General features: G+C 38.4%; 1 long non-coding RNA gene across 1 annotated transcript in view; it reads right to left on the reverse strand.

The window, feature by feature from the left end:
- The window catches only part of LOC308611695, a 43740-nt gene extending 23375 nt beyond the window's left edge, over positions 1-20365 (reverse strand). Inside the window, exon 1 of the long non-coding RNA XR_014015010.1 lies at positions 20193-20365. This is a non-coding gene — a long non-coding RNA (uncharacterized lncRNA). The remainder of the gene's footprint in view (positions 1-20192) is intronic.
- Between the last annotated feature and the right edge of the window lie 1050 nt (positions 20366-21415).

Genomic DNA, 21415 nt, shown 5'->3' on the forward strand with positions numbered 1-21415 from the left:
GTGTGTGTGCACATGTGTGTCTTTTTTTTGTTATGGAGCCATAGGGAGAAAATAAATCTATTGGCTGCAATTCAGTGATGTAGAAAGATTTAAGGGTAAAGGAAAAGGCTACATCAAGTGAAGCAATAAAGTCATGAGGTTGTGCTTCCATAATAATAACAATAGCAGTCTTCTGTAACCAAGGGAGCAGGCCCCTCAAATTATAGTCACACCTGTTAGACCATCTGCCCATAAATTTCACACTATCATTAATGGAAAACAAATGGCACTGTCTCTCCTTCCCTTTATCCATTGGCTATTCTCATATAAACGATTTTTCTCTTCAAGGTCGTGCTCTTTCCTATCTGTTTCAAAATATTAGGATTTAGGAGGGGTGATACATAATGTGCCATGCCTTGGTACTTGTACCAGTGATGGCTCTGTAAGGAGCACTGGATTGTTAGGAGGCTATAAATTGAATTCCCCTAGAAGCAGAACCTGAGGCAATAATTTGAATGCCAACTGTGCATCTGGGAGGTGCTTCCAGAAAACTCAGAAGTGGAGTGGGAATTGAGAATGGAGGCATGGAAGGAAGCCAACAGAGGTGCATTACTGAATCAATTACTCCTGCAGGAAACTGCTGCCAGTACTTCAGGGGAGTTCTGTGAAACTCTATAGAACATGTCTCAGAGTTATCCCAAGAATTGGTGAGAAACTTGAAGTACTTATCTTCCAGTCCCCTCTGTCCTTGGTTGAAAGCTACACCCAGATACATTAACTCCTGTACATTTCTGGCCTGCCCTAAGGTGGATAATTGCAGGTGGTAGCATGAGTCTATCAGCATATACTGGAATGATGAGTGCTGGGGAGATATGAGTGGAGCATTGAAACCATCTAATACAGTGGGGGCAGGAGATATTAATTATTGGCTTGCAAGTCCAAATGGTAACCTTAAATTCCTGGGTTAATGGTTTTACTTTGAGGTATTTAAGCATGATGTATGAGTAAAAATTTCCTCTATTAAATCAAGTTGAAGATCCTAAGTCCCTAATCTTCTGGAAAACTGTGGGTATCTTTTTAACAGATTTTTGCAAAGTAACATGATTAAGATTTCAAACTGACCATCCATTCATTCATTCATTCACTCATTCAACAAACATTTATTGAACACCTAAAGTAGGCCATGGGTTAAACTAGGCACCAGTGTTACTGTTACTAAAATCATTATCGTGCCACCTAGAAGTCAATGTATTGTGACACTCAAATAAGAAAATTCATAGTTACCGTAAAAATTATTACAGAGTGCTATAGGAAGACACGGTAAGACCTTAATTCATGCTGTGGACAGTAGTATATGGGGGATATCAGTAGGGCTTCCTGTAGAAGGCAATGGAAATGGATATGTAACATGAAGGAAGGGTGAATTTTTGAGGAAAAGAGAAGATAAATTCATGTTTGCCAGAAAATGAATGGTTAAGGATCAGTCCAGAAAGGAGTTCCATTCATAATCAGTATAAGAAATGTCACTGGGGCTTCCCTGGTGGCGCAGTGGTTGAGAGTCCGCCTGCCGATGCTGGGGACACGGGTTCGTGCCCCGGTCTGGGAAGATCCCACATGCCACGTAGCGGCTGGGCCCGTGAGCCATGGCTGCTGAGCCTGCGCGTCCGGAGGCTGTGCTCTGCAACGGGAGAGGCCACAACAGGGAGAGGCCCGCGTACCGCAAAAAAAAAAAAAAAAAGAAAGAAAGAAATGCTCACTGGAGTGTAAGAAAAGAAGACAATGGAGAGGGTGGTAGAAGCCAGACCATGAATGGTCCATGTATGTATAGTAAGTGCTATGGTGTAGTCTTTGTTTTCCCCTCCAAATTTATACGTTGAAATCTTAATTTCCGGAGGTTATAGTATTAGTAGGTGGGGCGTTTGGGAAATGATTATGGTATTAGTGCTCTTATACAAGAGACGCCACAGAGCTCCTGAAGCTCTTCTGCCATGTGAGGTTACAATGAGAAGTCTGTGACTCAGAAGAGGGCCCTCATCTGACCATACTGCCACCCTATTCTTGCACTTGCAGCCTCCAGAACTGTGAGGAAAAAAATGTCTGTTGTTTATGAGCCACCCAACCTGCACCATAATCTTACAGCAGCCCAAAAGGACAAAGAGAGTTTGGATGTGAGATTTTACTCCAAGAAAGATGGGAATCCATTGAAGGATTTTAACTGGTAACTTAGAAGAGAGAAAAGTTTCATAACACAATCAGGTATTTTTATAAGAAAAATTTGTTTCATTTTCAGAAAGATCACTCTGGAAATACTGTGACTAGATTTTTGGAGAAGGGTGATGGCAGTCCCGGATATAGAAAGATGAGTTAGTAGTCCATTAATGTAAGTCAAACAAGAAAGTGGATATAAAAAGTGTGAATTTGTGGCTGAGCGTTCTTTTCTTAGCACTTGAAAAATGTTATGTCAATGCTTCTGACTCCAGAGTTTTAGACAAGAAATATGCTGTCATTGGAATTGGTGTTTCTCAATAAGTAATGCATCGTTTCTTCCTGTCCACTTTCAAGATTATTTTTGTCTCTACTTTTCAGAAGATTCGTTGTAACGCGTCTTGGCAAGGATATCTTTGCGTTTTTCCTCTTTGGGTTTATTCAGATTCTTGAATTTGTGTTTATGTCTTCTAAAAAATTGGGAACTTTTTAGCCATGATTTCTTTGAATACTTTGTCAGTCCTACTTGCCCTCTGTTTTCATTCTGGAACTTTGATGATATGAATGTTAGTGCTTTTGTTACTGTTTACACGTTCTTGAGATCCTGTTCTTTCTCCCATCTTTACCCCTCAGTCTATTTTTCTCTGTACATGTGGTACATTGTATTGATCTCTTTTAAGTTCATGATTCTATGCTTTGTAATCTCCACTCTACTCTTGAGCAAAGTTTTTTGATTGTTGTAGTTTTCAGTTCTACTGTTCTCATTTGTTTTTATTGTTATAGCTTCTAGTTCTTTGTTTACATTTTCTATTTTTCCCATTTCTGCCAAGGAACACATAATTGCTAATTGAAGCACTTATGTGACAGCTTATTTAAAATCCTTGTCTGATCATTTCAACAGATGTTTTATCTCAGTGTTGGTGTATGTTTATTGTCTTTTCTCATTTATTCTGTGATTTCCTGGTTCTTGGTGTCATAAGTATTTTTCCATTGTATTCTAAACATTGTGAGTTATTATATGACCGTGTATCCCATTTAATTTTATTATTACTTTTTAGAAGGAAGTCATCCTATTTGAGGCGTAGTATGAGGACTGGGGGATTACATACAGATTTCCATTGGGCCCTACTGACGATACCCCAGCAAAAGTGGGCACTTACATTGTCTCACTGAAGACAGATCAAGTAGAAGTTCAGCTCCTATTGGCCTTTCTGACACCTTCCCCTCAAAAGTGGGAACATTAATATCATTGTGTTGCCTTTTAGTAGGAGTGGAAGTTCATCTCCCCAGTAGATTTCTTGACACCAGGGGAGGGGAGAAGTGAAGTGTTTGCTGTCCTTCCTCCCACTTCATTGCTTCTTGTTGATGCCGGGTGTGGGTAGAGGGTCAGCTACGTGCTTGCCCCACTGACACCAGGGTAAGTGGAAGAGAACTGCCAACTAGCCCTGCTTGTGCCATCTCATTCTGTCTTACTGCCTCAGGATAGTTATGGGGATTCAGCACCCCACTGGGTCTCACTGACACCATGTGTTGGGGGTTAGTGGGGTGCCTACTCCCTCCAACCTGTAACATCCTATTCTTATTGATGTCAGGGAGAGACGGAGGCTAAGTCCCACCATTGGACCCCACGACTGTGTGAGGGCAGCCCAGTGTTAACTAGCCTGTCAGGCACCACCTTTTAAAGTCTGTTTGCTAATGGAAAGGGGTGGAGGCTCAGCTCACCACTGGACCACACTGAAACAACCCTGGTGGGGAATCAGAGCGCTGGCTCTTCTGGAGGGCAGGAGTGAGGTGGTGTGGAAGATCAAATCCTACCTTGGCCCAACTGAAACGACAGGACATAGGGGATGGGTGCAATATTCCACTGGCACTTGGCTCGAGTAGTGTGTATATTCCACTGGCACTTGGCTCGAGTAGTGTGTATATTATTGCCCAAATGGTCTTCTGTCTTTAGCAGCCCCTTTCCTCATACTTTGGCTAGGGGGAACAGGGTTTTGTGTTTTTTTCTGAAGCTTTTTTGTCTGTTGTTCTGTTGGTGGTTATTGATTGGGGGTTCCTGTAATACCCTCTCCAGGATGTATGGGAAGCAACAGGAAACACAGGGGACTCATCACCATGTTATTCCTCAAGTCCCAAAGTCCCTAGTTAAGTCTGCCTTCTCATTTCCACCTTTCAGCGTCTTCCTATGTTTGTTTGTTGTTATGTTCAGGGTTTTAGTTTTAAGTGGGAGAACCTGGGAGAAATGGGCTACTTCATCTTCTTGGAAGCAGAGGTCTGGAGGCCTTTTGATGTTAAAAAGTACTGCTGACTGTAAGTTAAAATTTGATGATATACACCTTGCCCTTTAAGAATTATTCTGCTAGATGATGTGGCTTCCCAAAGTTGCTACAATTTGATTTTCATACTTCTAAAAGCCAAGTGTTTTGCTGCAGTTGAAATTTAAAGATAAGCAAGAGATGAGGCTAAGATGATCTATGTGGTAACAGATTAAAGTTGGAAACATCAATATACGTTCATGTTTAGCTTAATATTGCTTCATATTACCTTAATACACATGGTTATGTAGAGAGATACTTATAGATATGTGCCTATACGTGGGTCATGTACACACATATTATCTCTTTGCTCTGTCAGCTGAGAAGATCTACAAGCAATGACATCCGAGCAGCAATTAGCACACCCCACACCCAGATCCTGCTGTCTAATACCGTTCTCCACTAAAAAGACCTAGTTATCCTTGAAGAAATAGCTGATTCTAGGACTAGGGCAGTAAATATACAAGATTTATAGACAAGACCATCTTATAGTGTCAGAAAGTAAGGAAGTTCCAAAAAAAAAAATACAGGATGGGGATACCTCAGAGTGGCACAAGAGCCAACTGAAAAGAGTTCACAAGGGTCAGGACTAGAGCAATTTGAGGAACAAAGTAACTAAAGTAGAATTAGATTATAACCCAAAGTATAAAATAAAAATCCATGAGTTCTTCTGATATAAATAAATAATTGGATACATAAATAAATGCAGGAGAATAGATAAATCTCCAGTGCAAAGGAATTCCAAATAGTTTATGTAGTACTCCATCTGAAGCATAACTCCCTATTCCTTAGTTGTGGGCTGAGCATATTGACTTCCTTCCAAAAAGTACAGCATGAAAATGGGAAAACAGTAATCTTACGATGGAGAAACCTGAAAAACACTACCTCAGCCTGGTGATCAAGGTCGACCTCAGCATTCATAATGCATATTGATACTTTGTACACTTGATGTGATCTGACAGAACGACCCTTCTTCTCTGTGGTCTTCCTCCCCAAAACACATAATCCCAATATTATCATGAAAAATGCATCAAACAAATTCTAGTAGTGGGCATCCTACAAAAAACTAACTACTCAAAATTGTCAAGGTCATCCAAGGAAAATATGAGAAGCTATCAAACCCAAGAGGAGTCTAAGGAAACATGGCAACTAAAGGTAATGTGATGTTTTGGATGAAATCCTGGAATAGAAAAAGGACATTAGGTAAAAACTAAGGAACTGGACTAATGGATGGGCTGTAATAAATGATAATGCATCAATATTTGTTAATTGATTGTAACAATGTAACATACTAATATAAGTGGATCATCATAGAGGGAAATGGGTATAGTGTATATGGAAACACTTTATACTACCTTCTCAATTTTTCTGTAAAATTAAAACACTTCTAAAAAATAAAGTCTATAAAAACATCGTGTTTCTTGTTTTAGGAGTATGTGCCTGTATTTCCTAAAAATATGTAAATTTGCTTTACCTTCCTTGATACTGATATTAAAGAAAATACTAAGTAACCCTGAAAGAATTTGTAACTCCAATTCAACAAGCAATAATTCTTGGTATTAACTTTTTGGAAGAACCCACTGAATAAATCAAAGCAAATTGTCTTTAAAGGCTGAATTTCTTTTCAGTGTTTAATCTTTTATATGATTAATGCATACCACAAGCATGATTCTGTTTCAAAGGGCAGAAAACGTTGATTGTAGGCAATGTCTAAAGTACAGTGAAATATTAACGCCTGATGCTATAACAACTTTAATGTATTTAATGTTTTCAAAATGATGAATTGTTATTTCAGTCAACAAAGTATTCATTTGTATACATTTCCTACCCACCTTTTCCGAAAACACCCACAAGAAATGATACTATCATCTGACATTAGGTTCATCAAGTTAAATTAGCGTTTTTGGTAGCTGTGGTTGCCAATGGTACTGGAATGTGTGATACTTTTACAAATCCTCTCCATGGCAAAATCTGATCTTCACAAGGTAAATCACAGTAGGTGCCTAAAGCCAAATGACACATAGCTTTGTAGCTAGATGACCAAGCATTTTACTTAGAGGCACAATAGAATGTAGAAAAGGCCATTTCTCTTTCTGTCTTTTTCTGCTCAAAGGTCACTCACCATCTTACTTTTTATCAGCCATCTCAGAAGTTTTCCACAAAATTAGACTATATAATGTCACTTAATGCGAATGTAGCTCAACATTCTGTTTTAGTACAGCTAATCTCACATTATTTTATTGTTGCTAAATATGTAAATCATCAGCAAATTTTTGTACTTAACTTTTCTTTTGATGTGGACCACTTTTTAAAGTCTTTATTGAATTTGTTACAATACTCCTTCTGTTTTATGTTTGGTATTTTTGCTGCGAGGCATGTGGGATCATAGCTCCCCGACTAGGGATTGAACACACACACCCTGCATTGGAAGGCGAAGTCTTAACCACTGGACCGCCAGGGAAGTCCCTGTACTTAACTTTTAAAAATAATTAAAATAAGCTATTCAACACATTTTCCCTTAAAAAAAAAAAAAACGCAATTCTTCTTAGGCTGGCCCTGGGCACATATGTGACTTTGCCATTTTTTCCATGGACTATTTTCTTATCTGTTCTACTGTGTCACATTTCTTCTACCTTCTCAAAAAGAAGCATTTAAAAATTCATCTATGCATTCATGCATTCATATATTTATTAAATAAATCTATTGAACACCTACATACAGCACAGAAAAAAAGGCAGAAAACAAATCTGGGTTGCACAGAAAGTAATGAACTCAGTTAAAATTTTTGATGAAAACAGGTGTTAATCTACTGGAAATTACGTTTCATTATGGGGACTCACAGACTCAAGGAAAATCAAGACCTAAATAATAATAAAGTGATAAAAGCACTAGCCATTTACTGAGTGCCTGCTTGTACCTGACTCTGAAACTCTAAAATCATTACGGATGTTTTGAGGATTGTCTGATATGATTATAATGTCCATTTTACAGATGAAAATAACAAGGTTCAGAGACATTAGGTTACTTGCCTAAAGTGAAGTGGCCCAGAAACTACAGAACTGGAAATTGAACCTTAGACTTCATAATGCCAAAGTCTGTGCTTTTAATCACTGTGTGTGTGTGTGTGTGTGTGTGAGAGAGAGAGAGAGAGAGAGAGAGAGAGAGAGAGAGAGAGAATGTGTTTAATAGAGAACTTCTGAGAAATGGCAAGAAAACTGCCAGGTATCCATAAAACAATAATTTAGGAGCTTCTTACTATACAAGTAATTGTTAATCATATGGCTGGATTAAGCATCTCTCACTTTTGAACTAAGAAATGAAAAGCTTCCAGAAGTTGAGTCTAAATTTTACACTTACATAAGATACTTCATACAGAATGCTCAAGTATAATAACTAAAGAGCTCTGAAAATACTGGAAGCATTCATATTAGTATGGTTTCATATTGTGGATAATAGAGGATTTAAGAAATTGGCAGAGGCAACTGCAGACTCATTTGTTATCATTTCTGTGAATAACTGAATAAAATGCGAAAAAAGAAAAAAGAATGGCTAACAATTTTAGGTAGTTTGCTTAATCTCCATACTAGGAAAGACTGAGCAAAAAAAAAAAAAATTCTCGAAATTTTATTTTGAAAGCACCTACAAGTGTATATGGTCTTTTTAAACCAAATAACTTGGAATTATGAACTGTCAAATAAGTCTAATCTTCTCTGATGATAAAATTGCTGACTTTATTTGAAACTATGAAATGAAAAATGAGGTAATAATCAGAAATTCTTAAGAAAAGGAGTAGAAAAAACAAAATTATAAGAGTTATGTTAAAAAATATTTTGAAATGAACATAAAATCCCCATTACTGGTACAGAGCTTTTAAAACCTTATTTTGGTTTTAAGTTTTAATAAATATTTATATGTTTACATAATTACTGTCATAAGGAAGACACAATTGTAGGTCAGCTTTCTTCATTCTTTCTTTATTAAGCATTATTCTATTTTGCTCCATCATCTTGTAATTATACTATAGTAACTGTAATTTTCTACTAAGTGGATATAATTTCCTAAACTGTTTTCCTACTGTTAACAATTAAAGGTGTTTCTAATTTTTTGTTATTGCAAATGACATGACAATGAGCATCTTTATATAATAATTTTCTGGATTATAAAGTATTTATTGGCATAAGCATCCAGAATTAGAATTAATGTGTAAAAAGCTATTAACATTTTTATCTTGCTAGACATTGTCAAATTACTTGTCAAAAGATGGAACCAAATTATATTGCAAACATCTTTACCAACGGAAGACATTATATAAAATTTTTGATTTTGCTAAATGAATAAGTTGGAAACCTATGTTCCATTTCTTTGAATTCTTTGATAACAGAGTGCTGCTGGAGGCTGGGAGGGCAGCCATGTCCATGAAGGCTCCCCAGAGTTGGAGCGGGGAAGTAGAAAAAGGTAAAAAAATACTAATTGTATTTTCCCTCGATTGTTATCTCTCACTCTCTACTGCCTCTGTGTAACTTATATCCAGGTAGCTGGAGAAAAATCATGTGGCAGGGCAAATTGGTATTCCAATAAATTAATAATCACCAGCTTCAACTGGATTTTCAAGACTGGAAATAGTGCTCTGACTTATAGTATGTTCTTTCTAATTCTCCTTAAGGACTATTTTCTGAGAAGCTTTACCTGCCCTCCTCAAATGTTCCTCCATCCTCTCTACTTCCTTCATTCTGAGCCGGTGAGGTGCTTCATAACTCATTAAGAACACAGAAGTCAGTAAATAGCCCACTGCCAAATCCATTAATCCATTAGCATTTGCATTGATCTTTGTATTCCCTTTTACTACAGGAGTTAAAGTTAAAAGTCCATGTGCACTACAGATAGCATTTCATTTCCTCTCATCTTCTCAAGTACTTCACAGCACTGCATTTTCTACAACCCATCTACTCCTTATGAATGATTCTTGCCAAAATTCAACCTCATTCTACACTAGTAACTCCAACTTAAAATGTTAAAAACTATACGTGCAACATGAAAGCCTCATTCCTCCCCTAATCCCTGCATATCTTCTTTAGCCAATTCATGTCTGAGCTTTTCAAAATTGTTATCTTCATATATTGTTTCCATTTCCTCACGTCCCATTTACTCTATAAGTTACATCCATCTGACTTCTCTCACTGTAATCTCTTTGCCCACTGTTCTGAAATTTTACTTATGGAGGTCACCAGCGATCTCCATGTCAGTATAGCCAACGAATAGTTTTTGTCCTATTTCTAGGCTTTTTCCTTCTTTAAAAAAGAAAAACAAAAACCGTTTTTTTTTTCTTCTATGCTTTTACACTCTCATCATCTTCTGTCTTGGTATATTTTACTGGCTTTCTGTGTTTAATCTGATTTCTAATATTCTATTAGTTTCCTTTATCTTGAGTGGAATAAACCAGTATATGAAGGATTATTCTCAACAGCTAGTTCTCATAATAACAGTACTAGGAGCAGCAGTCAATACTCTGTAATGCTTATCATGTGCCAGACACTATTCTAAGACACTGTTTAAATACATATATATAGACACACACAAATATATATGAGGTTTTCCTCCTCATAGGCCTATGAAATAAGCCTATTATTATACCCATGTTACAAATGAGAAAACTGAGGCAATGAGAGGCCAAGGTCCCATGATCAGTACATGGTGAAGCCCCGCCTGCGTTGATGCTGGAACTTTAGAGTAGACAGGATAAATAATGTCTCACAGATTGGCCTTAAAAGTGAGCAACATTCAATTAATGACTTGTTAAGTATCAGAAAAAAATGGAACATTTTAAATTGAATGGGAACTACTGAGTCATGTATCAGTAACTAAGAATGACTCTTATTGAATGAAATTATTTTTCATTATTCTTTTGAAAGAAGAATATTCTTGTGTAAGTGTTTCACACTTGTTTTTTCATTCACATATTTATTCATTTATTGGACCCACATTTCCTACACACCTTCTATGTGCCAGTGTCTGCTGCCAGCTGTTTTGCAAAATCAGAAGAAAAGGAAAGGTAATTCCTTCTCACCATTGCCTCAGCCAGTATTTCTTCTGTAATTAAAATTGAAAGCTTTCCCCAACAGGTTCTCAGAGGCTCTCCCAGAGAAACAGATTTCTCTTTTCCTGTATAATTAAGCACAAATTGTAAGGTGCAGGGCTTGGCCATAGAGGGATGGATGGTCAGAGGTGTTCCGTGCAAGGCTGGGGGACACTTTTGTGTTTGGTTAGCTGTTAGGAAATGCTAATTTCCTTTTCTCTTGCCATTAGGCACTAATTCCCTGCTGTGCCAGAATTTTTTTGCAGGCTGGGGCCAGAAAGGTGAAGGGAGCTGTACAGCACAAATGCCACAGAATCACCTGCACCAGGAAACTGCTGCTGGGCCAGGAAGGTGATTGTTCACCCAACGTTTGTGCCAACAATGTACACCTCACAACTCCTTTTCTTCTCGTCCTTGGGAGCAGGACTAAGAGTAGGTACTAAATTCGGTCTCTGACTGTCTCAGGTCGCTAAGCGTGTACCCTACACACGAGGTTCCAATAGCAATTAAGCACCTAATCAAAATCTCCTAGCTCAGGAACAAAAGCCAAGGCTTAACTCTTTCCTGGGCTGCTGACTGCAAGGAGATCCGTGTTGCCTGCCCGTCAGAGCCACGTGTCTGCGTCCCCACATCTACTGCTCTGAAGGGGAGACAGCCCACAGCAAGCTCCCAAGCCCTACAGCACAGATACCCTGAAAGCTCGGGGAGGCCAATGTGTGTTCCTTCTGCTTCTCACAAACACAAGGCAAAACGGGCTGCACCCACATCACCCTAACACCTCTGCCTCTGCAGGTCTCATCCCAGAAACGCCCTTTCCTTTTAAAGAACCAGGTGGCCAGAACTGTGACCACAGATGACAATTTTTCTGCCATTTTATTTTAGCCCTATGCAAAGAGCCTCTAGCGTGGCCCTATGACTCTGTTCGCCTGGTGTTGACACCTGGTATGATCACCACCTCCCTCTGAGCATAGACAGGACCTGTGACTTTTTTCTAAACAATTGAGTATGGCAAAGGTGAAGGGGTTTGGCAGATGTTATAAAGGTCCCAAGTCAAAAGGGTAAATCAAAAAGGAGATTATCCTGTGTGGCCTTAATCAGGTGAAAGCTCATAAAAGAGGCACCGGGCCTTCTACAGGCCAGAGACCCTCCTTGCTGGCTGAAGCAAGCAGCCACACCGAAGAAGCCCACAGGGAGGAACTGCATTGCCTCTAGGATCTGGGGTGGCCTCCAGTGACAATCAGCAAAAAGCTGGGGACCCCAGTCTTGGAGCAACCAGGATATGAATTCTGCCAACGACCTGAATGAGCATGCAAGTGCATTCCCCCCCAGGCTGATGTCCACATGAAAATGTGGTCCACCCAACACGTTTATCAGAGCCTGGTGAGACCCCAAGCAGAGGACCCAGTGCCTGGACTCCGGACCCATAAAACCTGGGTTGTTTTAAGCCACTCATTTGTTACTCAGCAAACAGATAACTAATACAATTCCTAAGCATTCAGATCCTACATTTTTAAATGACTGGTGACTCAGCGGTATTGCAGCCATGGTCTTCATCATTAATATCTTCAAATCACCAGCCAATTAATATATTCCTTCTATGCATTGCCCCTTGGGTCCATGGTGCATATTTTTTGAGACCATTGAGCTCTTGAGATCTTCTGTCAATCATTTCTCATTTCTTCTCAACCTTGCCTTTTTAGTCACTGAGAGCCCATATTGCAAAGAAAGATCTTAAAGTGAGTAGAAAACTACATTAAACAAAAAGATATGGATCCTATGCTTGACACACAAATATTACAAAAATATATTCTTTTTCTTTTAATCAAGCCTTCACATGCACAAAGAGAAAATCATATTTTATTCCTGCTTGTCTTAAGCCTCATGAAGCCTTCAGTTCATAAACTTCTAGAAAACTTTCAAAGTTCTCAACAAATATGTTTTGTAGTTCAGATCATTTTAGAAATCAACTGCCATAGACCAATAGGATTTTTTCCCCATGGAGTTTGACAAGCTGAACCTATTTATATGGAAGAGCGGGCCAAGAAAGGCTAGGATACGTCCAAAGACTCCAAACGCCAGATATGAAGAATTATTATAAAGTGATACTTTATAGTATATTATAAAGTATGATGTTGGCACAATGATTTAAAAAATAATAAACCAACAGAATAAAAAGAGGTGCCCAACACAGGCCCATGCATGTATTGAAATCTGATATATGGAAGATGGGACATTACAAATCAGAGGGGAACAATGTTCTATATACTGAATGGTACCCCATGATAGGTTCCCAATATAGGGGTGGGGGATAAATAAAACGGAAGAAATCGTCATTTAGGAATTTAGTTAACTACCAAACAATGAAAAGAAAAAGAGGTAAAAAAAAAGGTATAAGCCAGTATTTTTAAACTATAACACAGTAAACAGTTATATAAATCATGTTATTCATTGTGTTTTGCAATCATTTATCATTTTAAAACAATCTAGGGTTAAGAGAGGCTGACTGACCTTTTAAAATATATTAATTACTGCCTATGATTCAGCTCTTAAAAATATATGCTTAATTTGTGATTGAGAAAGGGGATTCATTTTAAAAAATAGCTTTAACATGCCTTTGGCCTAACAAAAGCCAAACATGGGATGTATTTCAAAATCATAGGATTATGAAGATTGGACGCGAGCATGATGAAACAAGATTGGTCATGAATTGATAAGTACTAAAGCAAAATAATGGGCATCTAGGGATTTATTATGTATGTGTGTGTTTGACATTTTCCATAACTAAGAAAGTATTTTTAAAAAGGAAAGAAAAAGAGTGTTTGGTAAAGCATCTCAAGTAAGAAAGTTAAACAATAAGTCCCCTACATACAAATGAGTTCCATTCCGAGAACGCGTTCCTTAAGTCCAAATTGTTTGCAAATCCAACAAAGTTAGCCTAGGTACCCAACTAACAACTCGGCTATATAGTACGGGACTGAAATAGGTTTATAATACTTTTCACACAAATAATACATACAAAACAAACAGAAAAAATAAAGAAAACATTTTTAATCTTACAGTACAGCACTCTGAAAAGTACAGTAGTACCAGCTACCTTACCTATGCTTTTACGCTTGCTTCTGGACATCCTGGGCTTGAAATAAAGATACTGTACTACTGTCCTCTATACAGTTCTGTAAACTACACAAAAGCACAACCACTCGTAGAAGATGCATGCACGTGACAATTTACCCCAGACACTTGAACTTACGTGATTGGACATGCGAATGCATGTTTGCATCTTTGAAAGTTCACAACTTGAAGGTCTGTATGTAGGGGACTTACTGTACAGAACTTGTGTGCTATTATTTTAAGAAAACACACATGTATATATGTGCATATATATGTGTATATATAGGCATAATAAAATGTGCATAAAAAGTTATGTTATATATATATACACACACACACACATATATATACGCATATATACATAATTAACATAACTTTTGGGGGCAGGCAAGTCTACATTCTTACACAGTCATGTTACAGGTGAGGATCCTGATCTCTCCTGGGTGGTTATCTTCTGTTTGCCCTCCCAGGTCCCCTCTCCACCCTTCTCTGGTGAACTGGAAGGGTGAGGTTGACAGGATCCCAGCCCCTGAGACTTCTAGCTGGGTCTGGGCCATGGAGAGCATCAGAGAGATGTGAGGGAGGGAGGAGGAAAGTGAAGGCAGGGGATTTGTTTCCCTGGCTTTCTCCCTGCTAGATAGCCTCCAAGTGGGCTAACTATGACCTTTTACTGAAGGTTACTGTACCTCTCAAGAAGACCAATTCTCCAGGGGTCCTTTTTCTGCTGGGGTCCTGAAACTGATCCCTCTCTTCTTCCCTTTGGACATAGAGATTGTCTCAGCTCAGCTGCTCCTAGCCCCAGATTCCTGCACAATCCCTCCTATGGGGCTGTACTCACACCCTTGTAACAGTTTTGTGTGCCATCTGTTATCTATTAGGACCCTAATTACCGCCCTCTTCATTAAACAATAGATGGTACACAGTTATTATAAATAGAGATGGGGAGATTATTATTCTCTACATTTGCAAATCTTTCCAGTATTGCAGTTATGTCCTAGGTGATTCCCAAACTGGACACAGCAGACATAGGAATAAAGGAAAAGAGACATGTGCAATTGGGGGTTATCAGCTAGATACTTACTGGTCCACAAACCAGTTCCTTTTGCTAATAGACATGGAGGCAACTGAGAATACAGTCCTTTCTCTGAAAAGCCCCAATTGTGAGAGCAATTCAGCTCTTCTAACTTTCCCTATATCTGAACCTAGACTCAGTGCTATAGGACTATTAGAGCACATCAAATATTGCACTATAGTTACCTGGATACATGTATTTATCTCCTCCAGTAGGCTGTGAGCAATTCAAGGAAAAGAGTCCGTCTCATTCAACTTTATATCCTTGCCATCTAGCACAGTGTCTGGCATATAACAGACACAGTAAATGTTAATTGAATGAATAAACGCCTGCTTGAATAAATGAATGCCAGTGGGGCCAGTGTGTTCCATAGCAGGGCTCTAAACAGAGGCTCTTCTCACCTTCCAGTCGCCATCTGGCTTCCAAAAGCAGCACCAAATCCAAATGTGACCTTGGTACCATGGAATAAAGAATCTTTCTCATCTGAATCACGCTGGCTACATCTGCCTGGCTACAGTCAACATAAGGTCTTGAGGCTGAGACACACCTTCATTTGTTAAAAGGGGGAGGGGAGCAGATGGCAAATGAAGGTACTCAAGCTCATTAATTCCTAATGGAGTTGTCCTCCTGGATGTAATTAGAACAACAAGAAGAGCCAAAGGAGGAGGGCTTGGGAAATAAAGTAGGCAGCTGGAAGAGGTTTATGAACGGTATAAACCCTCAGGGAGCTTTCCATTAGAGAGAATAATAATGTCCACACTTCACAATGGCATAGTTCTCCTCAACCAGCAAAACACATCTGCATACATTATTTCAATAGCGTCTCAGGAAATGATTGTAAGACACAGAGGAGAGTTTTATTTTTCCAATTGTGTAAATTTAAAAAGTTAAACTTCTCCTCAGAGAAGTTAAGCCACCTGCCCTGAGTAACATGGCTAGAAAGTTATAGAATAAGGATGGATTTCAAACATTCTGACACTGAATTTGGTCTCCATCCATTCCATGGCTATAAATGGAGAGAGTGACCTTCAGACCAATTCTAAAAAGCATGTGACACTCCACCCAGCCCAGCTATTCCACAGCATGCTCTTTTCTTCCATGCCCACTACCAATCACTTAAAGACAACCAGTTGCCTTCTATTTTTGATTGGCAAGTGGGACACAGAAGTTCTTATGAGCCTAGAGTTTTTATTTCTTTATGTCCCCATGGAAGACCTCAAGCCAAGAGAGAAGGGAACTCTTCCTATTAGACCTGGTTAACTGATTCCATTTCTTCCCACTGTTCCCAACACAAAATAAATTTATTCAAATATGTAGTTGCATTGAAATTGAGAATTACATATTGTACTTTGATCTTATAGGAAGTGTGCAGCATAAATCTGAGATATCAGCATTAAATGCAGAGACTTTATAACTAAGGGCTTGCTAGTAAGCCTGGGTTTTCATACTCAGGTCAGTCTACCCAAAAAGAAGTACGTTACTTGAAAATTGACTCTTTGCATTAAAGTAAACTTGCCCCTTAAAGTCTTCTTCTTCCTCTCTCAAAGACACACAGCTGACTTAGTTCAGAAGCAAGCTGAAAAGAGTAAGGAAGATGTTCTATTTAACTAGCATCAATTGCTTATAACTCTCCTGTTCTCAGCATCTTTTCCCCCCAAGGAAGCATTCAGCCAACATTTTTATTGGACTGATGCCCAGATTGCTCCATTAATTCATGCAACTACCTTTGTTGGAGTGCTCCAGGCATTATTACTCATGAATCCTACAGAGCACAAATATATCTCTAGAAATACTGTCATTTGTATTACATATGACCTTAAAGCATCTTCATAAATTATACCTTCAAAGCAAACTAGAGAGCACTGAAGTCTTTTGCTATGTTAGTCATCTTAGTTTCACTAGACCCATTGTCTTTTCTTTACATATGCAATGTGACTAAATTGGTTTTACTGATCTGGGTCCTTCAGATTCATCAACTTTATCTTAAAGTGTATAAGATATATGATCTTTAAATCTGTAATGGTATCTTTCTGCTCTGTGGGTTTCATTGGTTCAAACTTATCTTCCAATTATGTCTTCCTGAGATGTATTCTAGCTATGATGGGGGCTTCTAGGCTGTGGTTTGTTTCTGGTACTGTATCTATTAAGTAATCAAACCAGAAAAACAACAAAAATTGTGCTTTGGCTTCATATACATTAGACCATTTAACATGAAACCTGTCCATTTTCAGAGATTTGGGCAACAAATATAGTCACTTAATTATTAAATTAGTTACCTTATCCTAAACAATTGTCAGTAGCCCACCATGGTAATAAGAAAGTTCTTTCTCAAAATAATTACCATTTGATTTCCAATTGCTTATAAAACGAGCACTGTTTTCTACCCCAAATTTCCATGAAATCTTTTAATAAATATTCTTGTTTCATATTAGGAGTTTAAATGAATAAAGCATTATTCACATAAAAGAAATAAGTACTTTGATCTACTACATTATTTTCAAAAGGAAAGTAGAACCACAATGTATGATGATATCCTGAACATGATCTGGGACACAAAAAAATCAGTATTATCTGTGAACCCCTGAGCAAAATTTCTCTCCTTTGCGAACAGAAAGCAACAATGTCATTCAGCTATTTACATATGGCCCAGATACTAATGAGGAACTGTTTCCTGCTTTCTGTGAAGGAAAAGTGAACTATGAATAAATATCACTGGGGTCATTATCACCTGCACACACAGGTAACTGGTGGCTTGCAACAAAAGAGTGTCAGAAGCAAAATGGATCTGTAGCAGGAAAATCTGTCTTAAGGCATGATTGGGGGTAAAAGACTAACTGTGGATAAATATTTGTGGTGCCTGGCAAAGCTCTCCAAGTTCCAAGATGACGAAAGACCTTTCACACATATATGGAACTTCCCATGAGAGTTCTAGAGCCTTTCAACCTCAGAATATATCTGGCCTATCCTCTTTTCAAAAGGTAAACTGACAGGATCTTGGAGAAATGGGAGTTGAACCTACTCTTAGAGATCTTCAGAGAAGAGGAATTTCAGCTTCCTGGCTTAACTATGTTGCTTCTATCTAGTTTATTTTACATGGCACACTTATCATGCTTAAAAATCAGCCCAAGTCCACCTGTTATTTTTTTTTAGCAGCATTCACTCATTTATTCAATAATTATATACTGAGCACCTCTTATAGTCCAGGCACAACTTTACTAGCTGGGATTCAAGAGAGAACAAAAGAGACCATAATTCTTCCTCTTGTCGTCTTTATTATTCTAGCAATAAACTGTTCAATTCCCAGTAACATCCTTATTTCTTGTATGAAATTGGGTCAACTTCTTTGACCAAAGCTAGTTTTGTTAGAATTTAATTCCTTTAACAAAAAATTCAGCGACATGAAAACCAACATTACTTTTGTACTAACAATTTGACAGCATTTGGGGCTGGTTCTTTTTTATTATTTGTCATTCTCATGTTTCCTAGAGGTGTACCCTGAACTGAAGAACAGTTTCCCTCCATCCTGGAAGGATACCAGTTCAACCGCATACACATCCCTGAGGGACACAGGCGGAATGTGAAGAAAGAGGGGGCCTAGCCAGACATATGGCCCATTCAACATTGGGGAAAAATGGAATTGCCTTTACATCAAGTTTCCTAGGGAGGATATAGGGAAAGCTTGTACAGAATTACAACTCCCGCTAATCTGTAGCTCTTGCTACTACTACCATTGTCCTTTGACCTCACATACATTAGAATACTTGGTCCTCACAGCAACTCCATGAGGAACAGATGAGAAAGCAGGCTGGCAAAGGTCAGTGACTTGTCTACAATTAACAGCTCTGACAAATGGCGGTGCTGAAATTCAAACTTATTTCAGGGGTCCGTCTCATGAAAAACCTATGATGTTAGTTATCTAATAAAACCATAGAAAGGGAGGAAAACCGAGGCAGAACACTCTATGACATAAATCACAGCAAGAACCTTTCTGACCCACCTCCTAGACAAATGGAAATAAAAACAAAAATAAACAAATGAGACCTAATGAAACTTAAAAGCTTTTGCACAGCAAAGGAAACCATAAACAAGATGAAAAGACAACCCTCAGAATGGGAGAAAATATTTTCAAATATTTGAAGCAACTGACAAAGGATTAATCTCCAAAGTTTACAAGCAGCTCATGCAGCTCAATATCAAAAAAACAACCCCATCCAAAAATGAGAAGACCTAAATAGACATTTCTCCAAAGAAGATATACAGATTGCCAACAAACACATGAAAGGATGCTCAACATCACTAATCATTAGAGAAATGCAAATCAAAACTACAATGACGTATCACCTCACACCAGTCAGAGGGGCCATCATCAAACAATCTAGAAACAAGAAATGCTGGAGAGGGTGTGGAGAAGAGGGAATCTTCTTGCACTGTTGGTGGGAATGTAAATTGATACAGCCACTATGGAGAACAGTATGGAGATTCCTTAAAAAACGAAAAATAGAACTACCATATGGCCCAGCAATCCCACTACTGGGCATATACCCTGAGAAAACCATAATTCAAAGAGTCATGTACCACAATGTTCATTGCAGCTCTATTTACAATAGCCAGGACATGGAAGTGACCTAAGTGTCCATCGACAGATGAGTGGATAAAGAAGATGTGGCACATATATACAATGGAATATTACTCAGCCATAAAAAGAAACGAAATTGAGTTATTTGTAGTGAGGTGGATGGACCTAGAGTCTGTCATACAGAGTGAAGTAAGTCAGAAAGAGAAAAACAAATACCGTATGCTAACACATATATATGGAATCTAAAAAAAAAAAAAAAAAGGTTCTGAAGAACCTAGGAGAAGGACAGGAATAAAGACACAGATGTAGAGAATGGACTTGAGGACACAGGGAGGGAGAAGGGTAAGCTGGGTGAAGTGAGAGTGTGGCATGGACATATATACACTATCAAATGTCAAATAGAGAGCTAGTGGGAAGCAGCCGCATAGCACAGGGAGATCAGCTCAGTGCTTTGTGACCACCTAGAGGGGTGGGGAAGGGAGGGTGGGAGGGAGACGCAAGAGGGAGGAGATATGGGGATATATGTGTATGTATAGCTGATTCACTTTGTTATAGAGCAGAAACTAGCACACCACTGTGAAGCAATTATACTCCAATAAAGTTGTTAAAAAAAACATAGAAACGAATTAAACTTTAACCATCATTATTTCATCCTATAGAATGACATAACCCAAGAGAAAAAGATAGAGGTGTTGAATATCACTCATGCATTTTCAGTTCCTTCTGTGAATCTTAGCTACTGTAATAAAAGCATTGTTTTGAGCATTGTTTTAGATGCATCCTCATATAAGACCACACATGCCTGTATCGATTAAAATTTAAAAGAAACAAATATTAACTGCAGATATCTAGTTCACTTACCTTGAACAAAGTAGCTTCAGGTGCTTCCACTTTTGAAGCTGGATAAATATCAGACAGGAACGAAGTTCACTTTAGTTTGGTCCAGGAAGAAAAAAGATTCACAGCTCTGAGAATAAAGAAAGAATCAGACCTTGTCAGGGCATTTGGTTCTAATTAACTAGTGACAAAATGGTTCTACACTGCAACTATGTAAAAGTGGCTGAGTTATTTGAGCTAGGAAAGGTCAAAAACAATGATTATGATCAAGATGTTATTATTGCATATACTTTTGATTATTGGGAGTGAATCTTCCTCTCTCTTTTCCTCATTAAAATTTTATGGTTTATCAATTTAAAGTTAAGTGAACAAGATAATTTAACATTATTTTGATAATGGAGCATATTCCTTGTAAAACATAAATCCCTGGAGGCTTTCTCAATTCCCCTTCTTCTATCCCCACAAAGCTGCCTCTGTCTAGTATTGAGCCATGGCTTTGCTCAAGAAAGCAAAACAAAACACAAATTATCTAGTGGTAGCAATCTGAATGAAGACCTGGCCCAGAGGACAAAAAATGTGATTTAACATAAAATAGGATGTCATGATCTAAACTACTCATTTGGCATTTACCATAAATCCCTGAGTACCATTAGTTGTCTTTTCAGATAAATTCAATAAAAATTTATCGACTATTTTCCATGTACAAGCACTTTGCTAGATATTAAGAACAAGGAGGTGAATAGAAGACCAGGCTCTCTTCTCTGCAATCTATCTTTGAAGAAAGGAATATATGCAAACAATCCTGAATAATTTCAGGGATAGAGAGAAAAAATAGCATACTTTTGAAGAGTAATGCTAACTTGATATGATTCTATTTTATTCTTTCTGATCTATTGTAAACCCTTGGAAACCAGAAATTTGTATTTTTCAGAATCTTTGCACATGTGAGTATTTTAATCAGTAGTCCTTTTTAGTGAAGGACAGAAATTGTGTATGTTCTAAGGTACATGTGTAGCCTGATATCAGCTTCAGACACAGTTGGATCAGGCTTTTTTTTTTTTTTTTTTTTTTTTTTTTTTGCGGTACGCGGGCCTCCCACTGTAGTGGCCTCTCCCACCGCGGAGCACAGGCTCCGGACGCGCAAGCTCAGCGGCCATGGCTCACGGGCCCAGCCGCTCCGCGGCATGAGGAATCCTCCCAGACCGGGGCACGAACCCATGTCCCCTTCATCGGCAGGCAGACTCTCA

Source organism: Mesoplodon bidens (assembly GCF_964165515.1).
Source record: "Mesoplodon bidens genome assembly, contig: HAP1_SCAFFOLD_817, whole genome shotgun sequence".
NCBI classification, from domain to species: Eukaryota; Metazoa; Chordata; class Mammalia; order Artiodactyla; family Ziphiidae; genus Mesoplodon; species Mesoplodon bidens.